The following is a 13,305-nucleotide window of genomic DNA, read 5'->3' on the forward strand; positions in this document are numbered from 1 at the left end:
AGATCAACAGCAGATAACTTTCAAATTTTCAGTCAGTGTAACAGTCGATGTGAAGACTCAGATGAAATCAAATAAAATGTACACTCCTCTCCCAAAAGTATTTGAATGGGAGCCAATAACAAAAACAAAGGAAAAGTAAATTGCTTATTTTTATGGAATGAAAAATAGAATCATTACAAAATTTTAACAAATCATAGACAAAACTATAAATTACACAAAATTTTACATTCAAGTCAATCGCTCTTTATTTTGTGGCTCACTACATTGTCTTTAGTAGTGCTAAAGGAGTTGTATAATAGTTAATTTGAGAGATCCATGGACCATTTATGACAAAAAACCCGTTCTTGTCTGATAATCCCAAAAATTCCCAATTTTTACTTTGAATCACAGATAACAATTTCTGATCCTAACAGCTTTTCCACAGTGCCTGTTTTGTGAAATCTGGGATTGAATAATCCCAAATGGCAACCCTGTCGCAAACAACGATCGTGTCACACTATTACACCCCAGCTTCCCCAAGAGTCAATTTTCTAATTCATCGAAATCCATTGAAAGACCTATAGGAGGGGGGGGGGGCTGATCAGATCCATTACAAAAATGCTGCTTGAAAATGTTGCTTTTCCAAAATTTTGAAAAAGGTCAACAAATTCTAAAAATGGCATCTCCAACGTTTTCCCAGGCGTGGCCGATAATAAAATCGTTCTCTTATAAAGAATATGAAGAGATCAGTGGGGTTTATATTAAACATAAAAGGTCCCAAGACTGAACCATGTGGTACAACCATCGCTGTCTGTCTCCATTTGCTGAAGGACCTATTTATCTTTATCCTCTGCATTTTCTCATCGAGATAGCTATTGATCAACCGCAATGCACTCACACTGAAACAAAAACATTTATTTTTGCAATCAATAGCTCAGGATTAATGCAATCAAAAGCCTTCGAAATATATTGTATTTTCGCAGGTTTCGATGAGTCGTAAAGGTGCATGTTGGGTTTCATAGCCCTCTCGAAATCCACGCAGAAGAAATGTATGCTAAGGTTATGAAGTTTTATCTGACCCTCCAAAACTCTCTCGTAAATTTCGACAAAAGCGTTATTGGCTTATACCTTTTCTTGATATAAGCATCAAGACGTTTGAAAAGCAACTAAATCCCACCAGTTTTTAGTTCCTTGGAAATAGCATTCTGCTTAGAAAAAGCTGAGGATTTTCTGACTCTGTAACAGTATTTTGTTCTCGATTTTATTAACAGTATTAGTTGCTGGCTTGAATTCAAACTGGGCCAGATTGGAACATTCTTCTAGTTTTTAATGCTGGGACGACTTTTATAATTTTGATAGCTTTAATCCCATTGGAGCACTAGATCATTTATCCAATTTGTTGGTGACAGGTATGTCTGGTATGTCTGGTGACAGGTATGTCAGGTATGTCTTGTGACCGACGATTTGGTAGCTTTTGAAAAGTATGAGTCATAAATCCGGGCAGTTGTGGAGAGAATGTTGAAAGGGACACAATTGAGAATAACCAATTAGAGATAAGGTGCAGTTATTTTGTAACCAGTAAACCGCCATTGAAGAAATCCCGAGCCTCGTGTCCTGTTCACCACAATTGATGAAATTTATGGATATTTCGAAAACCTTTAATTGTTGGTATTATATTTGTATAAACAATGTGATTGTGATGCAAGAGACTAATCTTAAGATAAGACTATTGGATTCGAAGTAATTTGTTTTCAATAACACTATTCATGTAGCCCTTGAGTTGTAGCATGTCTTGCACTTTAAAGCGATAGACGTTTTACATTACTGAGCGGAGAATGTATAAACCAGGAGATATAAGATTTAGTTTACATCCATCATTGTCTAATTACTAAGAGGCATTCATTAGGACTTCAAAGCTGCGATGTCTTAAACATCCTGAACCTCTTTAAAGAAACTTTGACTGATGCTGATAACAAAGGTTCATTACCATCGGGTTGGGAGATGTTTTCTAAGGGTAAGTTAATTTGCAATTCTTAGAGTGAGTGGTTACAAACATCAGAAGCCATATATAAGTGATGAAGAATGCAGGGGCCGATAGCCCTGAATGAGTGTAACATTATAAATAATACAAAATTACTACTGTTTTTGGGGCTGTATATATTTTGTCAGGCTGCCTTAGTCATTCTATGACTTATGTTAGAGGACTTTAATTTGACACAAACAATAGCAATGTTGAAATTTTCAGCCAAATTAAAATGTACCAAAATAAACCTCTATGGTTGATTGGCCTAAAAGACACCAACACTGATTTATGTCTCACAGGAAATAGCATCCATTTTGAGAGGTTCATAGAGGATCCCTGTTCGAAATTGTCAGGTTTCAAAACAGGTAGGGTCGTCCTGGAGAATACGATGGATCTTGGTCCAGGACAACAGCATTTTTCACCCTTTTCAGCTTCTTTAACCTTAATTGTCAATCTAGTATTGTTACAGAACCACATCTTTGAGATGCAAAAAGTGAAAAATTTTGATGAGCTGTGATCCCCTAATCAATTATGCATGCATGTTATTTGACTAACGCGGTCATCCTAGAGGATCTTGCTTACTCATGTTTTTAAGAATTAGATAATTGACTCTTTTTTTGCTGTTCTCCTTTAATTAGATTACGTGTTACTTCTTCGAGGTGGAACGTTTGTTTGTTCCATTTTTTCTGATAAGTTTGATTTTATCTGCTGTTTTGTCTGCATGGATTCATGCGATTGACTTCTGAATAGTGTGATCGATTTGATTTGTTTACATCCCGTTTGTAACTTTCTTTCTCTGTGTCTTTTGTGCAGTTGATTGTTTTATGTTAGAAATGCGTGAAACTTGGTCTTTTGTCCACTTTTTGCCTAACTTACCGTAAATTCTTTTTAAGGCCCTCCCCCTGATAAGCCCCCCCCCCCCCTTAGAATGTTGAAAAACAACATGCTTCCGGGTGTATTAAAAGAGAATTTACAGTATGTATATGTACGTTGTTATGAATCTAATAATTATTCATACTCCATAAAAGCCATATACGGATTTAAGCGGCTAAAATGGGGGTGGGGGGTAGGTATTGATTGAACTTTTATGCTACACCCTTCGTGTGTCTAGAAACTGATGGAAACGCCTATTTTTAAAATTACACTTCAAGTTTAAGTTTTTCGGTTTGAGGTAAAGAAGATAGTTAAAGCAACTTTTCAGCATCATTTTGTTGCTACTGAAACCTTCTTAGGGCATCCATGTATGTCATGGTTCTGAAGGATTACCACACGCCAGTGCAATTCTGTACACTACTGTAAATCCTCGAATTAGCCCTTATTTGGATAGGGGCTTATTCGAGGAGGGGGCTTATACGAGGGAGGGGCTTATAAAATTATTGTAGACATTAAAAAAGGGCTCAGCTCAGCCCATTAACCCCCTTGACACTACACCCCTGCTCCTAGCATAGTTCTTTTCAAGTGAGCTAGCATGTTATTCTAGATAACACCTTTTATGTGACACCATAGTTGTGGACGTCACCCTTGAATATTTTGAAACATGGATAGTTTGAAAATAGTCAGGTTATAAAATCAAAAGAGCCGGCTATAGGGTTACTTGCTCATCAAGAACCCCACTTGCCAAAAAATAATCTTATGAAATCAAAGACATGCATGCAGTCCAAAAATTCATTTGCAGTAACTGTAACTAAATGAGCTAGTGTAATACAAAGGCGGCAACAGCCTCATGAAAAGGCGGAGGGTCTAGAGGAACAAAAAATAATGTTCTAAAATGTAGGAAATTACTGTAGAATAAGGTGAGTGGCGTAACGGAGGCATCTAGGGTCCTAAGAGAAAACTGAGATAGGGCCTCTTTTAACGGACTCTGGTAGAGAATGTCAAACACTAATGCAATACGCAACACTAATCCAAGCTAACTAGTAGAACCTTCAATGGAAGTAATCTTAAAGCTTTTAAAAATGGGGTGAACTTTAGCAAAGTCATCAGAATTTATAAGAAAAAAGATGCCATACCAATAAAGAGGGTAACGAAGATGGAAACCCTTTGATCAATCATGACTTCAATTTAACGCCATAAAGAATGTTTGCCAGAGCGCACAAGTCATTGCAATTGTACAATTCATTTGCACTTTCATCTGCAGCTGCAGAACGCACTTTTAGCACAATGCAGCGTGATACGACACGATAGCCAACAGCTCACGGGGTTAGGGAGGGGGGGGGATTAACTAAGTCTTATTTTGAACGGGGACGTGTCATTTTGGTTAAAAAGTTCGGACCTATAATTCCGTACATGTCTGAAAAATGTGAACCATAATTCCGCAATCATGATGAAAACTATACCCATAATTCCGCAAAGCATATAAAATTTTTAAAGCACAATAAAACCAGCAAACTGTTTGTCCTTTGCCAAAAATCTCAATATTGCACATATTTCATACTTTCATTTCTAACTGGACATTCATTTTATTAATGCTCAATCTCCCTTCTAATAATTTTGCAACATTTTTCGAAAATGGTACCCATTGTTCTGCACATATTTCAAAAACTGATACCAACAATTCCGCATTTTTCAGAAAGTACCCCTAAAACATTACACGTCCACCTACCTTCAAACATGTTAGGGTCCCCCCCCCCTTCCCACCCAGCAAAAGCCTAAACAACAGAATGGGAAGTTTTAGAATGGCCTTTTTGATTAAACGTTATATCGTTACCAAAGTATTATGTTATGTCATTTTTTATTATAATTCTAATAGTAGTCATTGAAAATGTGCCCTTTTTGAGTAACTGCCCCTGCCGCCTCAAAATGCTTCCGGCGCTCCTGCTCAGGATAGATAGATATTTGCGCAAAGGACCCCAAAGAGAAAGATAAAGTAGCGTCCAATCGTTTTGCTCTTGTGCTATTCCAGGTTATTGTCTGAATACGATTTGGCACAGGTGAGTAGGTTTTCAGTAGATCTTGTGGTCTTGTGGAATCATATCGTTAAAGCATGGTTGAAGAAATTATTGTTTCTACTTCATTGGGCTGGCAAACTTCCTCTGGATGCTTATACTTGACATGATCTGGTAGGAATTTCTTACTTAACTTTATCAGGTTTTGATTTAATCACTTCTTCTTACATTACATTTCTGAGATGCTGAAATTGGCAGGCAAAAAATCGAGAACAGTAAAATAGGCTGACGCAGTGTGTGGGAGAAACTATTCACTCGCTACCTAAAAAATCGCCATTCGGGAAACTGGTAATATGTCATGAAACTCAAGTAAATATTTATATGTATGTAAATTCATATTAGTGAATTAAATATTAGTTAATGTGGGTTAGGTTGTGTTTTAGGTTACTTACATTACTTTACTGTACCACAAACATAGTTAGTTGAAAAAACATTGTTAGTTGAAAAAAACATTGTTAGTTGAAGTGTATATCCAGTTTAAACATACGAAATTATGTTATTTTCAAATGAGTCACATATCCTTCACAGTCCAGTTATTCGCGTCGGATTTGCAGATTCCTTGAACGTCAAAATGATGGTTAGCTAAGATGCAACCAATAAATGCCCAATCAAATTGGAATTTCCGACTTGCTTTTGTTTTTGAAAGCTGTTGATACCCATGATGGAATGGACCAATTGATCAGGACGAGAACGTAAGCTATTTTGGTGTCAACTGGCTAATAAAAAAATTCTTGTTACCGGTTGGGTGAATGTCTTTGAATGCCACTCGTCGGTGAAGATTGTCGCGCTATCAAGAATGTGCCAAAACTGACTTTGACATAACAAAAAATGACTTTGAATCGGTATATTCTTCCTGAAGATATTCTGGAACAAAGCAATACGACGACGAGAATCCAATGTAACGAGATAAAATTTTCAAAATAAATTGAATTTAGGGAATACTAATATTTCGCCCCGGCATACTTGACTCGTTCGTTTCATGTGCTCTGATAAAGCCCTGTATCTTGTTGCGAATTTGAGTCCTACGCTGAATGTAGAATGCGTTTACAATTTCTGTTAGTATGCTTTTTCAAATCCTGTTCTCACACCTGGCAAGCTACTGTGGTGTTTTGCCGTAAGATCTCCGGTAACGGACCATATGTTTGTGTGTAGAACGGCAGTTACAAATAAAACCCATACTTTTGTCATTCATACGCCTTATTTACGACGTTTGCCATATAACTTGAAAATCGCCAGAAAGTCTTGACAGGTATTTCAGGGGCGGACCCAGAAAGTATTCCGACTGTCGCACACAAGGGTGTGGTCGGAAATATCATTTTTGACCACAAGAATATTCACTTCCTTTTCATTTGAACAGCAGAATACTGGGTTATTTCTGCGCCAAGCGTAAAGCAAGGAACAACTTAAAATTCTTAAGCCCTGGCAAAACGACTAAACATTTCACTAAACATTTCACTGAACTTTTGTTTAGTGAAGTTGAGCGAAGTTTAGCGAGGGTGGTAAAACGTGACTAAACTTTTCACTAAACTTCACTCAACTTGTTTGAACTGCGAGCTGTCTATGATGCTGTTGGGTTGTAGGGGATCTTGTATAGGAATTTGCTTTTGGTTTATTTTGTTGTATGCACAAGCAGTGGATAAAAATAAGTATTGGATGAAGCGACGAGGAAAGAAAAGACTTTTTAGCACATTAGCAACAAAGTTGACTGTTGAAGAAGACACAGTAGCGTACAACGAGAAATGCAGATTCTCATAAAGGCTTTTTGAGTCACGTAGAGACAGGAAAACCAACGTAAACAGACGAAAACCTTTGGATTCCCACAACTAGTGCGCTTGCGCGATCACAACAAATGTTTAATTGGTGGCAAAACGACTAAAAATTTGCTAAAAAACACTAAACAACGCTAAACATTTTTGACCAGTATCAAACTTTGCTCAACAACACTCAACACGACTAAACAACACTAAACAGGGTGGCAAAACGACTAAACTTTTCACTAAACTTTTGACTAAACAAAAGTTGAGTGAAATGTTTAGTGAAATGTTTAGTCGTTTTGCCAGGGCTTTAAGCGTATTCACGTGGTTTTTCCTTTCACAATCAGGCAGAAATTCAAGTCGTCTCTCGATTTGTTAAGTCTGGTTTAATTCTGTACGATGACAAACCAAGTTTCGCGAACAAATAAGGAACATATTTGCAACAAATTTCCAGAACTAATCAAATTGAACAAATTTTCACTAATATATTCATAGAAACCTGTGTCAGTGACTAATAAATAAATAATAAACAATAATAAATAACTAAACGAAATCAGGGGAATACCCAAGTAAACTTTACCCGGAAATATCCCAAAGCTGAAAAGGAACTGAAATCCACATTGAAATATTCACTCTAAAAGTTTTGTTCAAACTAAAATCTCACTGCGTCCCGAGCATAATTTCTTCGCCAGAGCCAATTCACAGGTATCGTCCCAGTCCAGTGCATTGATTGACATTCGTAGGCCCTCGTTCCATCGAGGATATAATGTATCCCATGTCGAATGCTACTGAAAATCTAGCGACCTTTCTCTTCCCAATCACTGAATCACCAGGTTTAGCGCATACGTTTTACATGTAGCCCGTCGACTCAATAACACAAAATTCCTTTTCTCTAGTGAAAAACGTCTCCATGCCAGGTATAGATAGGCTCAGAACTGTACAAAGCACATACTTAGGACAGATTAATCTTTACCCAGTGGTGCGACCTTACTAAAAACATACTGTGCACCGAAGTCCGCACTATCTAGCGATTTGATTGGCTAGATATTTTTAAACAAAAGCTGTGCGAATCGGTGCGAGCGTGCTACTTACCATACTGTGCACCGAAATATCTATCTACATTGGTACTCTGATGTTTTTCAGCCAGGATGCTTAGAGATTCGAATCAGGTTGAATCAAGATCGAGAATGGAATATAGAATTAGAGATTGGATTTAAAGTCTCACTAACGTTATAAATTGCCCGATAGCCTCGTTTTGATCATTTGTTGCAAGAAACCTTCCTGGGCGGTCACACACCAGAAGCGCTTCTCTGTTTGATACCAATTACTGACAGAGTAAAATAACTCATTTAAGAAGAAAAATAGCAATTTTGATAGAAGGAAAACTTTCTGCGTAGCCTGGAACATGCCTGAACACATTGCAACTGATTGATTTGACCTATTAAACAGAAGTAAGCCCGAACGAATGTTTAGGCCCAACAAGTATGTCATAAAACTATTAGAATGCCACGGAGAGTATCTTGAAAGATAAACTACGGTTGAACGAACATAACAAAACAACTTATACGACCAGGATATAATACTAGGCCACATTACGTATTCAGTGTAAGAGTAGTAAAACATGTTCACAGCATGACTAAGCAAGGCTTAACTTGATTAGTAAATGTCAAAACAGTGAGTCAAAACATGATAATAGTAAATGTCTTGTCAAAAACCTACCTGTTAGAATCGGCACAACTTTCCTGCTGGTGTTGTGAATAACATTAACATATTCTATGCCTTGTATTCTGTCAGTTTCTGGCATTCCTTCGACAGACGTGCTTGCGACATTCGCTTTATCTTCGGGCAGGCTATCATGATCATTGGCTTGTTGGATAGCTTCGTTAGAAATGTCTTCGAAATCAGAAATATCAAGTCAACGTAAAAATTCTCTATTTCTGGTTTGTTGGCATCGCGCTCGACATCGCGCTATTTCGTTTCCTTTGAACAAGCAACGTAAGTCTTGCCGATAAGAACTCCTCCTTTTTAGGCCGACTAGCCATTTCAGTAGAATCGAACTGTTAAGAGATCAAAGAACACCGCGCAGTTCGAAAACCGCGCTCTTGCGCTTGATTTGTCAAGTGGCAGCCAATAAATCCTAATTGGAGGAGACTCGGCGAACTCCGATTTGAGTTCTTCGAGCCTCCTCGTGGCATCGAGGTTGCTGTGCAGAGCACAGTTCAAGCGCTAAACTTAGAGAAAGTTGATGTTTTTGAGACAGATTCCTAATATTATTTCAACGTTGACTCTCGCATGTGCGAACGGTGCGAATGTCTAGATTCACTCCTGTGGTATTTAGTTCTTCACTGGCTAATCATCGTGCTATCAAAAACTGCCTGTGCCTAAATTGTTGACATTATTTGAAAAACTGCCGAAGTTACTATCATATCCCAAAAACTGTTCAAATATTTATCATCCCATGAAAATCTACCATTCTGCATAAAACTGCTAAAGATCAAACTATTAAAAGCTGCTTAGATTACTATCATACCATCAAAACTGCCCACCCAAGTAGCATCGTTTCTTCAATAGATATTAAAGGCAATCTGTCATGACGTTTATTGATTATAAGAACAAAGGGAATTTTATTGTTTCCAGTCCGCCTTTAATTTATCGCATTGTAAAAAATATGGTAGAGCGCTGGAATCGTGTTTAGGCTATTGTTCCAGCTATTGTTCTCTTTAACCAATCCACAACGAGACAGATTACCTTTGAGGCCTACATGAACTTTTGTGCTTAAATCTGATCAAGTTAAATTCACAAGTGAAATGAATCCAGCTAAAAATCCTTTTGCGTATAGAATCATCCACGAAAGCGAGTTGAGATTTCCTGATATGAAAAAGGCCTTAAAAACATTCAGTATTTCTTGTTTACGAATCAATGAGCAAGTAGTGATTCTTTCCTGTTCTTCTTTGTAATTTCATCGTGAATATTTCAACAGGAAGTCTAAGCACCTTCTGGTCTATCTTTAAGAAATGTAGACAGAAATTTTCTGAAATAGTTTTGTCTAGGTTGTTATGCGGTTTGTTTGTCATCTCAAAACTAATGCCACCGATTTTAAATATTATAGCATCTTTAAAGAGAAACATTGAAATTTGCTTTTATGTTTTTACTTAAATGGTGTCAGTTATGACTCAGAATATAGTATGATTTTAAATGTTGATAATGGATGATTCTTGGGTTCTTCGAACTAAAAGCCATGGACCTACAATTTATTCGTCTATTAGAAACCTTAAAAAGTTCTTTATTGATTTCTTTCTAATAATCATTAGGAATGACGCCACAACTCAAACAACGTTGTAAAGAATAATAGATCATTTTTGTCGTTTAATTGTCGTCCGTTAGAGCTTGGAAAGGTGATCAGAAATTTCTCCAATGGAATCTTGATTTTACATTTCAAACAAAATTGATCGAAATTTTTGAGAAGCTTATAAAAAGCGCATTTGACGACTGCTTCATTAATCATAAAAGGATCTTATTCATTTGGTATCATGAAGGAAATCCTACTGCAATCATGATTAATTCTTCTCTGTTTGGTTCAATTTGTGCTTGAATTTCAATTTATAAGCCAAATTAATTAGCCTCGAGTTTTATGCCATCAATATATTATCTGTAATAGACACAATATGTTTTTGTCTTTGTTAAAATTGTTAATTCGTCCATTCTATACACCAGCTCAAATCGTTTGAAGCAATTTCTGTTAATATGTAAATTGGAGACGAATTAGGGCCTAGTTAAATATAGTTATATATACGATGCGCGCCCAAAAGTAGTTGGAACACCGAGATTGTACTGTAATAAATGAATATTTTTCAGTTCATTTCGCTATTTCAAGAAGACGGAACCCCCTCCCCCCTTAAACAATGTTGTGAAGGAAGACGAACATGTCGCTAAACGTGGGTTACACAATTTGCGCTCCAACATACATCTGTTGTCATTTTCCAGTCGGAATTCAACATTGTATAAGGGGGGGGAGGGGAGACGTTTAGTAGGAAAGATGATTGGACTGTTCAACGCTTTTGGCGGGCATTGTAGATTGCTATAGTGTACTTGTTTAATTGCCAAGTCATTGCTTGGCGTTTACCAACAAGATGTAGTGAAGAGGGCAAGGAAAGCCAACATATTGTGAAAGCAATTAAAATGGAGGTACTCCTTACACTGAAGAAGCCTCGTAAGCCGGGCCAAGATATTAGTTTCACGTTTAATTTATCGTAAAATTCTAATATTGGATTCTTGCTGTCGGTTTGCTTTGTTCCCGTCCGTTTCTTTTTATTATCACAGCACTCATTGCAGGATTCACAGAAGCCGGCGGGGCAGCCGATCCCGAGTATCTTCCATCTGGAATATATTTCCTCTTTATACATTCAGTAATTCTGTGACATGATTCTTTTCACTTGTTCTGCCACTTTTCTAGATCATTTGCCATGCTGCTGATTTTCTTTCTGCTAATTCTTCCTTAACGGCTTTGTCTATTTACTCGATTTCAATCGAGGCTGCTTAAATCATTTGGCAATGACGTCAGATCAGAAACATGACAATATAAAAAAAAGAAACCATTACTCCACGGAACATAGGACTGTTTTTATTTGAAAACTGTTTGATTATCAACTACATTGTAAACTTATTCTGGCAGCGATAATCTGTAAAACTAGTAAAAACTAACAAATTGTCAAGATATTTTTTTTTTGTGTTGGCCAGTGCTGTCCTCTAAGAACCCCTGAAAGAAAATTATTCTCCTTTATCCTGTTTCTTGTTTAAATGAATTACTGTAGTGGATCATTGACTTGCTATAATGTTTGATTACAAAAGTAAGCAACAATTAAAACAGAATTAAATTCATGCTAATTGATTTAACACCTTGCATGCTCCTCCGCGGCCAAAACCAAAGATCAACAAAAACTTAATTCAAAGCGAACTGACGTCACGAAACTAAACATCTTAGCTACTAGGCTAGCCAATTATTTAAGGTTGAATGAGATCTAGAAATGGAGAAAAAATATTTTGCTTGACAATATCAACAAATAATTAGTGAGGTAGATTCTCATTTACGCAAAAGGAAATTATTTTGAAAACAGGGTCTCTCAAAAAACAATCTTTATTCATGTCCAGACACTAGCGCGAGTTTAATTAGCGGAAAAGAAAAAAACAAGAAATTATTTTTGCTCAAGAAGATGGGTAGCCTAAATGAGGTCTTTCATAAGACAATGATTAAAATTCTATCATTGGTGCATATCAGTTAATGAATAAGGCATTAGCATCAAAGCCTGCATTATGGCAGCGCGATCGTCTTTTTCAATACCTGTTGTGTTCAAACATATACATGGTAGAGTTCCAGATGCTTAATCAATATGGTATGAAAGAATGATAAAGAAAATTAAGAAGCAACACGCTGAAGAGCCAATAAGGCTATGCATCTCCACACAACACCGTTTCATGAATAAATCATTGCACATATTGTATTTTATAACTTTAAATGGTTTCGCTCATCTCCGTCTCTGTCTAAATTTCAAAGTCTAGGCATGACTTCCTCGCTTCACTTGATGGAGATGTACGAAAACCTAAGATGTTCTATGCTTGCTCACGTGTATATGGGAAAAGACACTTCAAATGTTATGCTCGTTCGCATGGTTTTGGATAATATTTTACCAGCTGTTTCTCTGCTCAACGTCATCAGCACTTGACCATTAGTTGTCACAAAAATTCATGAATTTATTCTATAATCCACAAAGAATTTCGCAAACACACAAAGAGGTTAGTTTTTTTACTAATTTTGTATCTTTGGAATTTGAATAACTGGGAAACTTATCCGGTATGATAAAATCATCAACATAGTTGAAAACATTCGTCAGTTTTATCGGAATACATCGAGTTCGTTCGTAAAACATTTTGAAAGTTCTTATAACAAAAAAGAGGAGTTTTTAACTTAGGAGAATTCTCCTAAGTTAGATCATGCAGACGGTTTTGGTTGAGCTATTTGAGACAAAAATCTTTGACAGTAAATTAAAGTATTTATATCTTTATTCAAACTTCGGTAAAGATCACAATGAAGAATCGTCGATAAAGAAAACCGAAATATGCTTCCAAAAAGTTCTCAAAACCTCGCTTTATCTTGAAAGATGTTTCTAGGTGAAAGAATTAGAATACTGCATTCCATCGTGGTCTAAAAGTAAGATAAAATTTCAAGTTGGATGTAAGAACAATAAGCTTAGTCATAAATTTGTCTGTGTTTTTGTTTGACTCGTATCTAAAATGGGATCTTTCCTATTAAGGGAACAATATTCCTATATTGCATTTTAGATTTGAAATAGTTTGATTCAAATTTTATCATCAGCAAGCCTTGTAAAATAAGAAGTAATTCTACTTGAGAAGTAGAATAAGCTATTTGTACCTGACGGTAACACGTATAACATACTTAGTATTTTTCTTCCAACACCTCAGAGTTTTCTTCCTCAGGGTTTAAACGTCGAATGAATAATGAATATAAGTAAGCTAAAATTCAAACGCAAATGCGAATCAAAGTAACTCGAAAGGAATAATGGCACGAGCATTGAATAGTAAGGATTTT

At 36.5% G+C, this 13,305-nt stretch overlaps 1 protein-coding gene across 4 annotated transcripts in view; it reads left to right on the top strand.

Annotated features, from left to right (window-relative positions):
• The window catches only part of LOC135692145 (putative transporter SVOPL), a 34,902-nt gene that overhangs the window by 12,090 nt on the left and 9,507 nt on the right, over positions 1 to 13,305 (top strand). Inside the window, exon 1 of one of the 4 annotated variants that reach the window (XM_089112077.1) lies at positions 1,352 to 1,993. The exons of 1 other annotated variant lie outside the window; for it this stretch is intronic. The gene's annotated coding sequence lies outside the window, so the exon portion shown is untranslated. Of the gene's footprint in view, positions 1 to 1,351; positions 1,994 to 4,893; positions 5,062 to 12,222; positions 12,492 to 13,305 lie in introns of those variants that run through there. 2 more of the 4 variants (XM_065210188.2, XM_089112075.1) reach the window with 2 other exon arrangements.

The sequence above is a fragment of the Rhopilema esculentum genome, chromosome 13 (genome assembly GCF_057945365.1).
Source record: "Rhopilema esculentum isolate cy_ngs chromosome 13, ASM5794536v1, whole genome shotgun sequence".
NCBI lineage: Eukaryota > Metazoa > Cnidaria > Scyphozoa > Rhizostomeae > Rhizostomatidae > Rhopilema > Rhopilema esculentum.